At 40.5% G+C, this 17,759-nt stretch overlaps 1 protein-coding gene across 1 annotated transcript in view; it reads left to right on the plus strand.

Annotated features, from left to right (window-relative positions):
* KMO (kynurenine 3-monooxygenase) overlaps nucleotides 1-17,759 on the plus strand; it is a 67,311-nt gene that overhangs the window by 900 nt on the left and 48,652 nt on the right. The gene's annotated exons all lie outside the window — the stretch shown is intronic.

A 17,759-nucleotide genomic window follows, 5' to 3' on the forward strand; every position in this document is an offset into this window, starting at 1 on the left:
TCTGTATAGCATTTTTCAAAATAGAAAATAAAGCAAATCGAATTGGATTAATCCCTGAATGGACTATGTTTTAAAACAAATATTAATGTAAATAGTCATTTTAATCAAAACATTTGCCCTGCTTTGGTTAATAACTCAGTTTATACCGTCTAGTAAGAATAAAAGTGTCAAGAAACATGAAGTTAATGCAGAATTATCACATTGAATGTTCACTAGTTGTTTGAGTAAGTGGGAGTAATACTTATTCAGTGATCCTGTCTGGCTGGTCCCAAGCTGGTGGAGTGAGGCACAGAGCAGGTGAGATGAATGGGCTGAGATGACCCCACATCTGGCAAGATGAGGGGAGAGGGTGTCTATTCTCTGCTTCCATGGTTATTATAGGAAAGCTAGTTCTGCTTAACATGGGGCTGCCTCAGTGAAACTGTATTTTCCCCTCCCTTAGCAGAACAACTATTTTGGAATTAGTTAAAGTTTAATCATTTTGGCTTTGCCTTTGATTTAATCATGTGCACACTTTTAAATCATAGGTGTTTATTTATTTCATTTACTCCGCGAAAATTTGCTGAGGGCCTAATAATGTGCCAGACACTGTTCTTAGTTGTATGTAAATGAGTACATTTTGTACCACATAGAGTTATACAGTTTGTGCTAATTCTGACTTGGGTGTTGCCTTCCTTTTTGTGTTTTCCCTAAAGTATGATGACAGTTTTAACATTTCTGGTTTGCTATTGTTGTAGCCACACGTTCTGGGAAACAAACTCACTCAGAAGGACAACGCAGATAGTGGAGTGCAGTTTATTACACCAGCGGGCCCAAGGCAGAGTCTCCCATTAGCCAAGGACCCCAACCAGTTTTTGTGAAAACCTTACATACCCTAAGTGTACGTGCACAAACCCACCTCCCCAAATTCCCTGACAATCAAAGTTAACCCGTGATTCATATGCCTTATGCCTAGGTAGTTAACAGTGGACAATTATCAATAGGCCTGTGGTCATACATCAATAAGCATAGTAGAATGTATGATTCTATTTGGTTACACAGGTAATTAGGGGCTCTTCCTTTCTGGGGCCTGGTTTTCCAGTTGGTTTGTCGTTTCCATAGATACTGGGCTTACAGCTCAGAGTCCACAGTCCAGCCCAAGATGGAGTCCTGCTTTGAAGATAGGGCCTGTTCTGATTCTTCCTTCACTATCACATGCTGTGTTGGCCAATGTATGTGACATACATCCTCATTTCTTCATACTTTATACCTGGCTTCAATCCAATTGTTCCTATCAAAATTTTGCATAAAATGTGAATTCATGGAGTCAACAAAATCTTATTGGGTGCCAGCTATGTGCCAATATTGTTTTAGGTACTAGGAATATAGTGATAAGCATTTAGGGAGGAGAAAGACAGTGGAGAAGAAAAGTAAGTTCAGTGAGGCCTAAGTACTACAAAAAGAAATTCAAGCAGGGTAATGCTGTAGAGTCCTGAGGGTATCCATTTATAGAGTGTGGTCAGGGACAGCTTTTCTGAGGAGATATATGACCTGAAAAATGTGAAGGAAACTATCATTTGAAGGGCTACAGAAAGACCATTTGGGGTAGATGAAGGACTGTAGAGAAACAATGAGGAGATAAAGAGCTGGGCACTTTTCTTGGAGCAGACAGAAAGGCACAAAGAATGAGAATGGAAAGGAGTGGCCACTGAGGCTGGGGAGAATGAAATAGCCAGAGATCCTAGGATCTTAGAGTGCAAGGCAGACAGATTTTATCCCAGATGCAGTGGAGAGCCGTAGGAAGATTTTAAGTAGGAAAGCAAGCCGTGGTTTTAAGATTCCTTAGGCTGTTATAAAGAGAAGAACTGGGAAAATTTTAAGACAAGGTAGACCAGTTAAGAGGCTGTTGTGTTTGTCCAAGGCTTGGATTAGGGTAGCAGCAGTGATATCTCTTACGATGGCTCTTAGATATCCAAGTGACAGTGAAAGTCACTCAGTCATGTCCAACTGTTTGTGACCCCATGGACTATACAGTCCATGGAATTCTCCAGGCCAGAATACTGAAGTGGGTAGCCTTTCCCTTTTCCAGGATATATTCCCAATCCAGGGATTTAAACCAGATTACCTGCATTGCAGGTGGATTTTTTTATCAGCTGAGGCATAAGAAAAGCCCAAGAATACTGGAGTGGGTAGCCTGTTCCTTCTCCAGGAGATCTTCCCGACCCAGAAATCAAACCAGGGTCTCCTGCATTGCGGGCAAATTCTTTGTCAACTGAGGTAGGGGAGATAACAAATATGTGATTGGATATATGATTTTGGAAGGCATAAAAATGTGAGTATCATCCACAGGTTTCTCCCTGAATAACACTTGAACTCTTCATCATAGAACCACTTCATTATCTGGGCACACATACATGTGCTAGAAATGGAAGACATGAACTAATACACATATATTAAGAAGCAATTAAAATTCCTCTGCAAAGGAATTCTATTCACCTTATTGCTCAGGTCCATACTTAGGAATGATGTCTGATTCTTTTTTTTCATTTTATGAAAACCCCTGTTTCTCTTTCATTCTACCAATAAGCCTTGGCAGCTCTATAACAAAAATATATTTCAATTCTGGTCATTGCTACCATCCTAGTTAGGGCCATCATCATTCTTTATCCATACTCCTGCAGCCTCCTCCTAAATGATCTCCTAGCTTCTACTCTTATCCATAGGCAGTCACACAGCAGCCAGAATCAACTTTTCAAATCATTAGTGTGATAATTACCATTCATTGCTTAAAACCTTTCATTACAAATAAAGTAAAATCTAAACTCCTTACCAAAAGCCCTACAGGAACTGAGTCTGTCTACCTGCCTGGCCTCATCCTTTCCATGTTTTTGTTTTTTATATTACCTATCAGCACCTGAAATCATATACTTTATTTGTTTTGGGTAAGTAGGTAAGCTATTTATTAAGCATCTATTCCTACAAGGATATAGCCTCTCTTGGCTGGAACCATACCTAATATTGCTTAATGTCATTATTTAGTATTTGACAGATAAATGAATGAAAGGAATGAAAAACTCTTCTTGATATGAAGGTAAAGGAAATTTCATAATGGATGAAAGACTGAATATTGAGGAAATTAAAAAAAATACTGATTACAAAGAGTGATTCAAGAAGGTTAAATTCAATACATAAAGGACAAAATTATTTGCTTGCCCATTTACTTTCTTTTGTGTGTGTGTGTGTGTGTTTCACCCTTCCCCTTATCTTCCTCCCCATGGACTGATCCTAGTCCCTTAGACTAGGATCTCTGATTATTAAAGGCTGATACACTAAAGGCTCTCTCTGGGCCCCAGGGGCAAAATTGGAACAGAGCTGAGAACCTTTACTCAGAAGTCCAAAAAATATAATGAACTGATTTTTTTCCCCAATGATACCTTGCCTAGTGAAAGATTACTCAAGAATTTGTCTTTGCTCTAATGTAGTGATCATCTGATTCTGTGATTAACCAATTGATTTCTGTTCTTTGAAAACACATTAAGTCAAAGAGGTCAGAAGTAACCAATAGATCAATGAAGGAGTCTTTGAGAAACTAAAGGTGAAAGAAATTGTAAACCATGATCATAAACTGGTTAAAGTTTATCTATTAAAGAGTGGGGAAAGACATTAAAACAGTTTTTCAAGAATGTTAATCTGAGTATTTACAAAAATCACTATACTCACTTATTTTCCTTCTTGTGTGAAACACTGCTCCCAATCACTTCCCCTGCAATAGGGATTACCTCCTGGAAGCTAGGGGTGTAACTTCTCCTGCAAATGCACACAGGACTTTGCTTGCCTTTATCACAGACTGCATTCTGTTAAAGTTATAGACATAATAATTGTAAAGAGATAATTGTTTACTTGCTGAGTCATGTCTGACTGTTTTGTGACCCAATGGACTGCAGCCAGCCAGGCTCCTCCATCCATGGGATTTCCCAGGGAAGAATACTGCAGTGGGATGGCATTTTTCTTCTACAGGGGATCTTCCCAACCTAGGGATCGAACCCCTGTCTCTTGCATCTCCTACACCAGCAGGTGGATTCTTTACCACTGAGCCACCCAAATTTGTAGATATGCATAGTTTATTCCCCATAGAAGTTTCTATTACTTCATGAGTCTAAATATTTTCTTATCTTTGAGTCTTGCCCCCTTTTATTTTATAACAGTTATCCCAGTGCCTTGTACTGTCAAACACACTAAAATATCTTGTGTGCATGAGTTTGCTTTCAGAACAAATTGGAGGATCATGCTCTTAGATGTTATGGGCAAGTAAAACAAAGACACTATTTTTCAGAATGGAGTCATAATGAATGCAATACTTTGAAGGACTAACATTTACAAAAAAAAAAAAAGAAGAAGATTTAAAAAACAATCTCTACTTTTCAGGCTGAAAAGAGTTTTGTTGTTGTTGTTTAGTCACTCAGTCGTGTCTTACTCTTTGAAACGCCATGGACTATATAGCCCACTAGGCTCCTCTGTCCTTCAGATTCTCCAGGCAGAAATACTGGAGTGGGTTGCCATTTGGAAGGAGTTTTACAGTTTTCTAATTCTAACCTAAGTCAACCCAGGGGTAAAAAACTGCCACATGAGTTTAGGTTAGAGTGAGACCTGTTTTCTTCACCAGATGACAATCCAGAGAAGTCAAAAGAAAGGCCATTGCACATGTGTCCTGAAGATGGGTAGGTATTCAGGTTCTTGGTATCTGGAAATGCTGCTGCTGAGGTGACTGTTTTCAATGCTTACAAATATGATGGAAATGATCAGAGTTTTCAGTGACAGTTACAGCTACTGATCTCGCATTTTTTGGCTGAAGTTTAGAGTTTCAGCTGTAAGGATTATTGAGAATAGCAGGCTTAGTTGTTGCCTGCTGTTGCAGTGTCCATTGTTCTAGCACACACTTTGAAGATGTATTTTAGGGCAATATTGAAGCATTTCTTCTGTCTCCCTAGCTGACAAGCAACTCCTTTTCCCCTCTGTTTGACCCAGCAAAATTCTCCATTAAGAGCTTATTTAGAGGGTAAAGTTGTTCAAAACATCAGGTCAAGGAGACGTGTTTTCCGTGACTTATTATTGTTAATTGTGCCCTGTCCCCTAGTAGTTAAATTGTTAGTGGCTTCTACTGGTGATATTGGGGCTTCCCGGGTGGCTCAGTGGTAAAGAATCTGCTTGTCAATGCAGGAGACACAGAAGATGCAGGTTCAATCCCTTGGTTGGGAAGATCCCCTGGAGAAGGGAATGGCAACTCACTCCCGTATTCTTGCTAGGAAAATTCCATGGACAGAGGAGACTGGTGAGCTATAGTCCATGGGGTCGCAAAAGAGTTGGACATGACTTAGCGACTAAACAACAACAACTGATGGAACTGCCTTTGAAACTGCCTGACCTTGATGCTATGAGAGGTTATATCTCACGTCTAGAGATGTTAAATTCTGTCACAAATTTATAGGCTCAAACTGGACCTTATGCCAAATTTGCCCTAGACACTGTTTTCTGCCCTGTCTCCCTAGGGTCTTTCCACCTCACAGTCACTCTTCACTCAGTTCAGTTGGATAGAATCAGCAAAAGACACTGAGGAGAATGCACAGGAAAGGCTGCAATCTGCTGGAAGTGCAGGAACTCTTACCCTCTCTGGGTCTTTGTTTCTTCATCATGGGCTAAGACTAGGTCCCTAATTCTTTTAACTCTACAGTTTTGTTGCTTCCTTTTCATACTTCCTTCCTCACAGGTCACTAGCTTTGTTCTCAATCTAGTCTTTATAAACATAGAAATCAAATGTCACCTAGAATTTTCACTTTCTCCAAAATAAATATTCTAGACATGTATAAACCATCAGATGTTTCATAATTTTTGGTTAAGGTCTATATATAGTTGCTTTTGAACTGTGGTGCTGGAGAAGACTCTTGCAAGCCCCTTGGACTGCAAGGAGATCCAACCAGTCCATCCTAAAGGAGATCAGTCCTGGGTGTTCATTGGAAGGAATGATGCTGAGGCTGAAACTCCAGTACTTTGGCCACCTCATGCGAAGAGTTGACTCATTGGAAAAGACCCTGATGCTGGGAGGGATTGGGGGCAGGAGAAGAAGGGGATGACAGAGGATGAGATGGCTGGATGGCATCACCGACTTGATGCATGTGAGTTTGGGTGAACTCCGGGAGTTGGTGATGGACAGGGAGGCCTGGCATGCTGCAATCCATGGGGTTGAAAAGAGTCAGACATGACTGAGCAACTGAACTGAACTAATAGTTCAAGTGTATACTTTCTACTTTATGCAAATATTGACGAGACAAACCATGCAAATAGCTTAATAACTATTATTATTTTATTTCATTAATATTAAAATATCTATTCACGTCACTCTTGTTTTCCACTCCTCAGGCACAAAAACTTATGTATGATAAACCTGTATTACTGCCCTGATTTCTAGCACCTTGTACAAACAGAAGTGAAGTCAGTTTCTTTGTGACCATGGATATCATCTTGAATTTGCTCAATAAGTAGAGACAAGTTTTCATCTCACTCTACTAGCTTTCCTCAATTTCTTTTGTAGTTTTGCTTATGTTACAATTCCTCTCACCAAATAAGTTTTCTTTGAGCTATCTCACTCACATATCTGTATTTCTCTAACAGGCCTGACTAACATTTTGAGTATTTTTTGCTACCCTGATAGATAAGGTACCTCATAAACCCTGTTCTCACCTACATAAAACAAAAGTCCTTGCTCAGAGTTTAGTTCATTTGCTGCCTAATGAACAGTATCTGAAATGGAGCCAATAACTTTTTTTTTTAATTTTATTTTATTTTTAAACTTTACATAATTGTATTAGTTTTGCCAAATATCAAATGAATCCGCCACAGGTATACATGTGTTCCCCATCCTGAACCCTCCTCCCTCCTCCCTCCCCATTCCATCCCTCTGGGTCGTCCCAGTGCACCAGCCCCAAGCATCCAGTATCATGCATCGAACCTGGACTGGCAACTCGTTTCATACATGATATTTTACAAGTTTCAATGCCATTCTCCCAAATCTTCCCACCCTCTCCCTCTCTCACAGAGTCCATAAGACTGTTCTATACATAAGTGTCTCTTTTGCTGTCTCGTACACAGGGTTATTGTTACCATCTTTCTAAATTCCATATATATGCGTTAGTATACTGTATTGGTGTTTTTCTTTCTGGCTTACTTCACTCTGTATAATAGGAGCCAATAACTTTAGACAGATCAGTTTTGTTAACTGCCTACCAAGAAAGTGTTCTGCTTTCCTTTTATTGGCTCCAAAATACTGTTTGTCCATCTGTCCATACACATCTCTTCATTCAGCTATTCATCTATCTGTCAACTCAAAGAGAAAAGAACACTCCTCCACTGGTGATGATAATCTCAGTTGGCACGTTTTTCTTGAAGACAATTGGAAAAAAATATATGCTGATAGTCTTAAAAACATGAAGGAATTGAAGAAAGCAACATGCTCCCTCTCTCTCTGAAAGTCAGCTTCAGCAATGCCTTGCCTTTAGAGGGAAGATTGTCCTTTAATCTGAGGAAAGTTAAAAGCATTAGAATCTAATATAGACTCTCAAATACACCAAATCTGGAGTATGTACAAAACCTGTAACAAAACCTTCTAAAAATCTCGCTCACTCTCAACCTCTTCCATGTACTTTCCAGTTATTTCAAAAACAAAACCAAAGAAGATACAACTAACTCCTGCCACACTCCAAGCCATCAAAACCCTCTCCTCAACTTATCTGACTCTCTTCTACTCCATTCTCCTTGTTTATAATTAAACAATATAAATTCCTCCTGATACTAAACAATATAAATTCCTCCAGTCCTCCTGATACTAAGGCTCAAGAACCAATGGGGCAGACAGAAAGAGAGTATGGATCTCAGAAGTTTCTGGGAGTTTGGTCCCTGTCACTAAGACCTGTGCTTTGAAGGACCATTTCATTATTGTGATTTTACCAAAAGAACTCAGTGGGCACCATGCAATTGTTTATAACCCTAAAAATTTAAAATAACTCCAATGTACAAATGTAAGGGTATTGCATACAACAAAATGTAAGGCAATTCTTAAGTATTATGATTTAAAATATCTTATGACTTGGAAATACATTCACAGTATACTATTCCTTTTTAAAAGATAACTATATAATAAAATATATATGTTTTATATATCCTAATACCATTTTAAGAAGAAATATCATTCGCTTTATATACATAGGAAATGTTAATACTGGTTCTCCCTGGTGGTAAGATTGTGGAAGGTTACATTTTATTTCAAATACTTTCTAAATTTTTATTACAAACTGTTGAGTCTTTTACTAAGTATCAAGCCTGTACCGGAAATAGAAAGATGGACAAAATACAAGCCATACACATATCATTAATCCCTGGGCATTCACAGCCTAGTGGGAAAGTTAGTCAGGAATGTAAATAAATAATTCAGCTAATTATGAAATATATTAAAACACATATATGCATCCATGGAATTAAAGAAGAAAAGACAAGTCTTTTGGAATTGGAGAGATACTAAGAGAAATTGAACAGAGGATATGATTCTTGAATGAAAGCTAAAGGAGGAAAAAACAGCCCAGGCAAAGGGAACATAAGATTCAAATGCACATAAGTATAAAAGTGCAAGGCATATTCAGGAAAAATACAGTGACTTTGGTCTACCTCTTAGAGATAGTATATGAGAATAGGAGGAAGAAAAATGAGCTTGAGGGGCTGGGATCAAATGTAAGAATCTTTTATGCCATATTGAAAACTTGGGACTTTTTCTTAAAGACTTATGAGGAGCCAATAAAGGATTTTAAGAAAGGAACTGCATCATTCAATTTCTGTTTTAGACAATAGCCAGTTCTTCTGGAAGTATGACTTAAATAGGTAGACACTGGGGGGAGGAAGAATTGCTAGAAAACTTGTAGTAGTCCAGGTGTTAGGCAATGGGAGCCCCATATAGGAACAGTGGAAGGTATGGGAAGGAGATCTATTTTCAGAGAGGTTTGAAAGATGCAATAAATAGGACTTGTTACCTCATTAAATATATATTTGTGGGTAGAGAGGGCATTAACTATTCTCTGAGTTATCCTAGTTGGGTGAAATAGCAGGTAGAGTTGTCATTCACTAAGAGAAAGAACACAGAGGAGGAGAAGGGTCTGAAGGTTGAGGAGGGGAATAAGTTGAATGTGAGTTATGTTGAGATGAAGATTCCTAGGAATCTTCCTAGGAAGACACCCAGGAAGAGAGGTTCAGTAGTCAGAGATGGTGTTCTGGAGGAGTATCTAGGCTAGAGAAAAAGTCATGAACAAACTTTCTTAAGAGCCCCAACTTCAAAGTGTGTGGGGGCATTCATCTTATCATCAACAAAAGAAGGAAAATCAGGGCTGTTGCTTGACTTTAGAGACCAAATTCAAATGATACAGGTAAGAGAGTTCAGAGTAAGATCTAAATAATAAAACATTTGACATAACATTCACAATTCTAGAGTCCTTGGATGGCTCAAATGGTAAGAATCTGCCTACAATGCAGGATACCCAGGTTCAATCCCTGGGCTGGGAAGATCCCCTGGAGAAGGGAATGGCAACCCACTCCAGTATTCTTGCTTGGAAAGTTCTATGAACAGAGGAGCCTGGTGGACTACAAAGAGCCGAACATGACTGAGATACTAACAAACACTTTCACTTTCTCAATTCTAGCAGATGTAATAGTTACAAAGTATGAAGACATTTTTATTTGCTTATTTCAGAGTAAGTGCAATTAACAATCTGGTTCTTCTCATTACATTGCTACTTTCAAAGATCAAATTCTTCAAAGACCAAGCTATAGTTCCATGAGTTCCATTAGTACTAAAGCATAACAGGCTTTAGTAAAGCCCGTTAGGTGATAGACTCAGAAACAAACAATCTCTATGACTCTTGCTGCTGCTGCTGCTTCAGTCATGTCTGACTCTGTGCGACCCCATAGACGGCGGCCCACCAGGTTCCCCCGTCCCTGGGATTCTCCAGGCAAGAACACTGGAGTGGGTTGCCATTTCCTTCTCCAATGCATGAAAGTGAAAAGTGAAAGTGAAGTCGCTCAGTCTGTCTGACCCTCAGCGACCCCATGGACTGCAGCCTTCCAGGCTCCTGGAAAATCCATGGGATTTTCCAGGCAAGAGTACTGGAGTGGGGTTAGGCAAAGTTTTATGTGCTTCAGTAGGTCAAAAATAGTTGACACATGTTTAACATTACATTAGTTCCATGAGTTGGAGTGTAGGAAATGACAACCCACTCCAGTATTCTTGCCTGGAGAAACCCATGGACAGAGGAGCCTGGTGGGCTACAGTCCATGGGGTCGCAAAGAGTTGGACAGGACTGAAGTGATGGAGCATCAGTTCCATGAGTAGGAGATTATTAATAGGCTTTGCTAAAGCTTGTTTGGTGACAGACTCAGAAACAAGCAATCTCTGTGACTCTTAGGGAGAGTTTTATATGCTTCATGAGGTCAAAATTAGTTGACTGATGTTTAACAATACATTACCAGATTAATTTCAAACATACTATATAAAAAGGCATAGAAAGTATGACATTTTAAAAATCATGATGCCTCTTCCTGTTAAGGTCAGCATTTATATTGGATTGGCCCAAAAGTTTGTTTGGGTTTTCCCGATGTTATAGAAAACCTGAATGAATTTTGGGCCAACCCAATAAATTTAAAGTTTTCTGGCACCCCACTCCAGTACTCTTGCTTGGAAAATCCCATGGATGGAGGAGCCTGGTGGGCTGCAGTCCATGGCGTAGCTCAGAGTCGGACACGACTGAGTGTCTTCACTTTCACTTTTCACTTTCATGCATTGGAGAAGGAAATGGCAACCCACTCCAGTGTTCTTGCCTGGAGAATCCCAGGGACGGGGGAGCCTGGTGGGCTGCTGTCTATGGGGTCGCACAGAGTCAGACACAACTGAAGCAACTTAGCAGCAGCAGCAGCAGCAGCATGATCATTGGATACTTGAACAATCCTTGCTGCTGAGGTCACGTGGGAATCAGCGGAAAGGTAGTAGATCCTACTGCAAAAAGCCACACTGGCTGAATGCCTGAGAATCATAACTCCACATTTATATAAAAGAAATTTTCAAATTATCTTTTAAATTAGTAAGTTAGGCATCAATATAATGGTCCACAGTGGGGTCCAATCACATGAAGTAAGTTAGAGAAAGTGGAGAAATGGAATAGCAGTAAGTGAAGTAAATCCATGATTATGTAACCAAGGAATTGGCTCAGCATCTGCTGAAGCACAAACAGGCTAAGCCAGTTGTTAATAAAACATTTACTTTTCAGATTATTTTTTATCAAAACTGCTTACTACTGTGAACTATTGATGCTGCAAAACAAATATGGAGATTTTTCGTAATAGTCTATGTCCAGGCTTAACTCTGTCTGGGTTTCCCTCATAGCTCAGTTGGTAAAGAATCTGCCTGCAATGCAAGAGACCCTGGTTCGATTCCTGGGTTGGGAAGATTTGCTGGAGAAATGATAGACTGCCCTCTCCCTCTCCAGTATTCTTGGGTTTTCCTTGTGGCTCAACTGGTAAAGAATCCACCCAAAATGCGGGAGATCTGGGTTTGATCCCTGGGTTGGAAAGATCTCCTGGAGAAGGGAAAGGCTACCCACTCCAGTATTCTGGCCTGGAAAATTCCATGGACTATATAGTCCATGGGGTCGCAAAGAACTGGGCAAGACTGAGTGACTTCTCACTTTCAGGCTTTACTCTAAGAACTGGCATGAAAACTACAATAGCTCCTAGGAGTCTAACCCCATATAGTTTCTTCCCTCCTCTCACCAGCTTCCCTCCTTATTGATGCACAGGAAGCAGCTGGGCCTTACCCAGGAGTATGTGGTGGGCTGAGCATGATATACACATATTTTCCTTTCCATTTATCTCTTTGGGTCTTCCTAGCATTTTTGCCTGTGTAACAACTAAAGAGTCCCTGGTGGCTTAGATGGTAAAGCATCTCTCCGTAATACAGGAGACTCAGATTCAATTTCTGGGGCAGGAAGATCCCCTGGAGGAGGTCATGGCAACCCACTCCAGTATTTTTGCCTGGAGAGTCCCATGGACAGAGGAGCATGGTGGGCTACAGTCCAATTCCTGATTAAGAGCATTTTACATAGAAGTGAGAAGGAGAAATAAAGTTAGAGTGAATCTATAAAGTACTTTGTAAGCCATGTTACTAATCTTTCTAGCTGAATTTATATAATATCTACAAATAATTTTTCCTTTTAGTTTTATTCAAACCTTCAGTTCAGTTCAGTTCAGTCGCTGAGTCGTGTCCGACTCTTTGCAACCCCATGAATTGCAGCACGCCAGGCCTCCCTGTCCCTCACCAACTCCTGGAGTCCATAGAGTCAGTGATGCCATCCAGCCATCTCATCCTCTGTCGTCCCCTTCTCCTCCTGCCCCCAATTCCTCCCAGCATCAGGGTCTTTCCCAATGAGTCAACTCTTCGCATGAGGTGGCCAAAGTATTAGAGTTTCAGCTTCAGCATCAGTCCTTCCAATGAAAACCCAGAACTGATCTCCTTTAGGATGGATTCAAACCTTAGTAATACAGAATTGAACACCTTATTATGACTGGTCTTGGAGAAAGCATTGTTGTTTATTCTTTTGTGTGTATTAATAAGAAACAGCAGCAGTACGTTTGAACTCACCACTCAACTGGAATTGATGCATTGCAGTGATTTATGAGGAGAAGGCAATGGCACCCCACTCCTGTACTCTTGCCTGGAAAATGCCATGGACAGAGGAGCCTGGTGGGCTGCAGTCCATGGGGTCACGAAGAGTCAGACACGACTGAGCGACTTCACTTTCACTTTTCACTTTCATGCATTGGAGAAGGAAATGGCAACCCACTCCAGTGTTCTTGCCTGGAGAATCCCAGGGATGGGAAGCCTGGTGGGCTGCCGTCTATGGGGTCGCACAGAGTCGGACATGACTGAAGCGACTTAGTAGCAGCAGTGACTTATAACGGGGCTTCCCAGGTGGCTCAGCGATAAAGAATCTGCCTGCCAATGCAGAAGCCAAAGGAGACAAGGGTTTGATCCCTGGGTTGGGAAGATCCCCTGGGGGAAGGCATGGCAGCCCACTCCAGTATTCTTGCCTAGAGAGTCCTATTGACAGAGGAGGCTGGTGAGCTACAGTCCATAGGGTTGCAAAGAGTCGGACACAACTGAAGTGACTGAGCATGCAGTGACTTACAATAACCTCTGCGCTTCTCTCTCATCCATTACATTGCCCTAAATCTTGCTTCTCTTGCTTACATAAATATATGTAAAAGTTTTATGATATATACATGATATACACTGATCATATATATATATATATATACACATGTAAATAACAAATATACTTCTAAAACTTGTGTATATACACATACAAGTGGTTTAGTTGTAGTTATCTTTAATATATGAGTGTCAGGCAGTTTGAAGTCTTCTGGGCTTTTTTTTACTCATAGTGTTATATATTCATATTATACTATTTTATCATGTAATTATACCATAATTTATTTGTCCTTACCTCTGTTATGGCTATGTAGACTGTTTCCAGAATTTTATTTATTTTCAGTTATGGAAACTGTGGCTCTGGATATTCTGGCATGTGTCTCTGGGAGTTTCTTTTGGGTATATGCCTTGAAGAGGAATTGCTGATTTGTCAGAGATGTGAAAACTCAACTTGAAATCGCTGCAAGCAATGCATAAGAGATCCTACTAACCCTCATCCTCTCTAGCACTTAAAATTTTCATGAAACAAGATTATACTAATTCTTATTGTGTCCATATCATGTGATATTCCTTCTTTTCCTTCTGCCTCATAAGGAACTATTTATGCAGGCTTGATTGGCAAACATACAGGAAGTGTTGGAGAGGTAGGGATCAACCTCCTTGCCAACTTTAGAAAAATTTGAAGCATATATTCACCTGAGTCAGCTTTGTCTCCCCAGATCCTGGAATCAAATTTTGGTCAAAGAAAAGGAACATAAAAAACCCATAAGAGTAGGTCATTGGCTTGGAAATGAGCCCCTTCTGAGCCCAATCACCGACTCTTATTAATATTTGTACATCATTTGTTATAATTCATTTATTCCATAATTCAAGTTGAATTCCCTGGAAACAAATGAATGTTCTTCTTGCTTCTGAATTTCAGTTTCTCTAGTTTTCTATTATTGCCAGTAAAGGCAAGTTGGTGTGCCTGACATACATTGAGGCTAAATGAACCAAAATGTCAGTTTGGAGCAGAGGAAGGTTTATTGTAGGGCCATGCAAGGAGACTGGTGGCTCATGTCCAAAAAACCATGAACTCCCTGAAGAGTTTCACCAAAGCATTCTAAAAGGCCAGGCAAGGTGGAGAGGGTAGGTCGTGGTCACAGGGTATATGATCAGCTCATGTACAATTCTCTGGTTGGTTGATAGTGAAGGAAAGGGTGGTGTTGCAGGGGTTAACATTCAGTCCTTAGGCTCAAGGAGGTCTGGAGCTATGTACTCATGATCATCAAGTAGCTTCCATTTGGTGTGGAGTTTTCACATCTGTTAAAAAAAGACTCAGGAAATGTGCATCAGTTACTGTTATCTAGGTACTTCAGAGAGGAGCTAAAGCAGAAGTTATGGGGGAATGGGCTTCCCCGGGAAGGCCCCATATGGTCCTGCTCAGTTATATCATTTCCGTATATTAATTTCACTGATCTTCTGCTGTTTAGATTGTGGTTTGCGTGTCCTGTTGTCTTTCTCCCTGGGCTGTTTTCCCATTGTATACAATAGGATATTACTCAACCATAAGAAGGAACGAAGTTGGGTCATTTGCAGAGATGTAGATGGAACTAGAGCCTGTCATATACAGTGAAGAAAGTCAGGAAGAGAAAAACAAACATTGTATAATAACACATGTATGTGGAACCTGTAAAAATGATACAGATGAACCTATTCACAGGGCAGGAATAGAGACGCAGACATAGAGAATGGATGTGTGGAGACAGGGAGAGGGGTGGGGGATGGGATGAATAGGGAGATAGAGATTGACATATATACACTCATGTGTAAAAGAGATAGCTAATGGGAACCTGCTGTGCAGCACAGGGAGCTCAGCTCAGTGCCCTCTGGTGACCTAGTGGATGGGATGTGGTGTAGGAGGAAGGTTTAAGAGGGAGGGGATATATGTATACAGGTGGCTGGTTCACTCCATTGTACAGCATAAACTAACACAACATTGTGAAGCAACTATACCCCAGTAAATAAGGAAATACAAGAAAAAACTAATTTCTAAATTACTTCCTCTACCCTCACTCCAACTTTCCTGACCCTCTTCATCTCCTGATCAATATCCTTCTCCTGCCCTGTTTTCCATATGCATAAAAGAAGCAGTTATGATCATGGACTGTGTGTGTGTGTTAGTTTTTCAGTCGTGTCCGACTCTTTGAGACCCCACAGACTGTAGCCTGCCAGGCTCCCCTGTCCATGGAATTCTCCAGGCAAGAACACTGGAGTGGATTGCCATTCCCTTCTCCAATGATCATAACACTGTGAAAGAAAGAGGATTTTCACAAACCTTTCTTTTTTTCTTCAGTGAGACTTACTCAATCTAGCTTTTAATCCCTTCTATTTTTTTTTCTGATGCAACTGAGCAATTTAACCATTTGAAGAAATTTATTTTATTGTATGAACTTTACTGTTAGCTTACAGTTTTTCTTTCCTTGATAACAACTTATTACTATTGCCCTTACTAGATACTATTTTCTTAAAATTAGAGTATAATTGCTTGACAATGTTGTGTTAGTTCCTGCTGTACAATGAAGTGTATCAGCCACATGTATACACATATTCCGTGCCCTGTCTCCACTGCTTGGACCTCCCTCCCATCCCCCCACCTCATATACCTCTGGCCCCATTATCAACCTCCCCTACCAGAGTGATATGTTGTTGTTATTGTTTAATTGCTAAGTCGTGTCCAATTCTTTTGTGACCCCCATGGGCTGTAATCCACCAGGCTCCTTGGTTCATGGGATTTCCCAGGCAAGAATACTGGAGTGAGTTGCCATTTCCTACTCCAGGGGATCTTCCCAACCCAGGGATTAAACCTGCATCTTCTGCATTGGCGGGTGGGTTCTTTACCACTGCACCACCTGGGAAGCTCTTGTGACTGCACAACTGTACTAATAGGTCCCTTACACACTGCCCAGGTGCAAAGCCCTCTCCTTATTCCCACATCCACCGGGGGCTGCTGTGACCCCACCAGCCTCACATCTCAGAGCTTCTCTAGTTTAGTATTTACCCTCATCCAGCACTGAATCCTGTCTCCCTGCTGACTTCTTTGCTACTGTTTCTTCTAAAATCTTGCACAGAGTCCACTGGATCTGTTTTTTGGTATGCAAAATTTCCAGTGTTTTCTCTTACTTAGTGCATTGCCCCTCAGACTCCTTAGCTTAAACCTAAGGACAGGAACAGTCTTACAGCCTTCTCCCACAGCACAAGCATCTCAGGATTGGGAGTTGCCATGGTATCCTTACTCTACACTGCAACTTCCAGCCTGCAGCTTCTGTCTCCATTTTTATCTGTAAATCTTTTGAGGTTACTTGCACTACTTTATCACCTCTGTCCCCTCATTGTTGTCATCAATCAACCTCTAGGCCATTTCCACCCGATATTGAAGACTTCACACCTAATCTTTTTTCTATATTCCAGCCCTGCCATTGCCTTGAGAGACTATCAAAGTTCGCATTATTGTCCTAACCAGTTCCCTAGCCTCTCAGTTCCTTGGTTTCTGTACTTTCAGCCCCTTCCACCTCCACTGTACTTCAGCCTCTGAGTCCCATGATGACACCCTGGACCTTGACACTGTCATTCCACAGAACTGCCTCGTCTACAATAATAATGTTGGATATGGGGCTCTCTGTTCAAAACCTCCTGATTTCCTAACTCTCTCATTCAGTTGCTTCTGCTACATCTGTTCTTCACAAGGACCTCCTACACCCTCATTCATAAGCCTTTTCTGTTTTCCTTCCTTCCCATCCAGCTTAATTACTATTGTCCATCAATCCAACTAATACTTCAACTCCTTGCTTTCTATTCCAACCACATGGCTGAATCCCACTCTGCTTGATTCCAGTGGTTTTATTCCTTTCCATAGATATACATAGATGGTTTGATTTGGTTACAAACTTTACTTAAAAATGTAATCTCTACTATTCATTTATAAATTCAACAAATATCAATCTGGTATTTATTATATTTCAAACACAATGCTTTGGGCCAGGGATAAAATGATGAGCAAAAACAGTTTGCAGCTCAGTGGGGTAAATAGATACTGATTACAGGATTACCCTAAAGATGTAAGCTTTCAATTGTGATAAGCACTTTCTATTAGTTTCCTAGGGCTGCCATAACCAAGTACCACAAGCAGGTGATTTAACAAAAGACATTTATCATTTCACAGTTCTGGAAGCTAGAGGTCTAGAATCAGGGTGTCAAAAGGGTTGACTCCTTCTCAGGGCTATGAGAGAAAGATCTGTTCCAGGTCTTTCTCGTTGGCTTGTAGATAGCTGTCTTCTCCCTGTGTCTCTTTATATCATCTTCCCTCTGAGAGTGTCTCAGTGCCCGAATTTCCCCCTTTTTATAAATATGCCCATCATATTGGATTTAGGGGCACTCTAGTGACCTCATTTTAACTTAATTACTTCTGTAAAGACTTTGTCTCCAAATAAGGTTATACTCTGAGGTA

The sequence above is a fragment of the Bubalus bubalis genome, chromosome 5, assembly GCF_019923935.1.
Source record: "Bubalus bubalis isolate 160015118507 breed Murrah chromosome 5, NDDB_SH_1, whole genome shotgun sequence".
Classification (NCBI taxonomy): domain Eukaryota; kingdom Metazoa; phylum Chordata; class Mammalia; order Artiodactyla; family Bovidae; genus Bubalus; species Bubalus bubalis.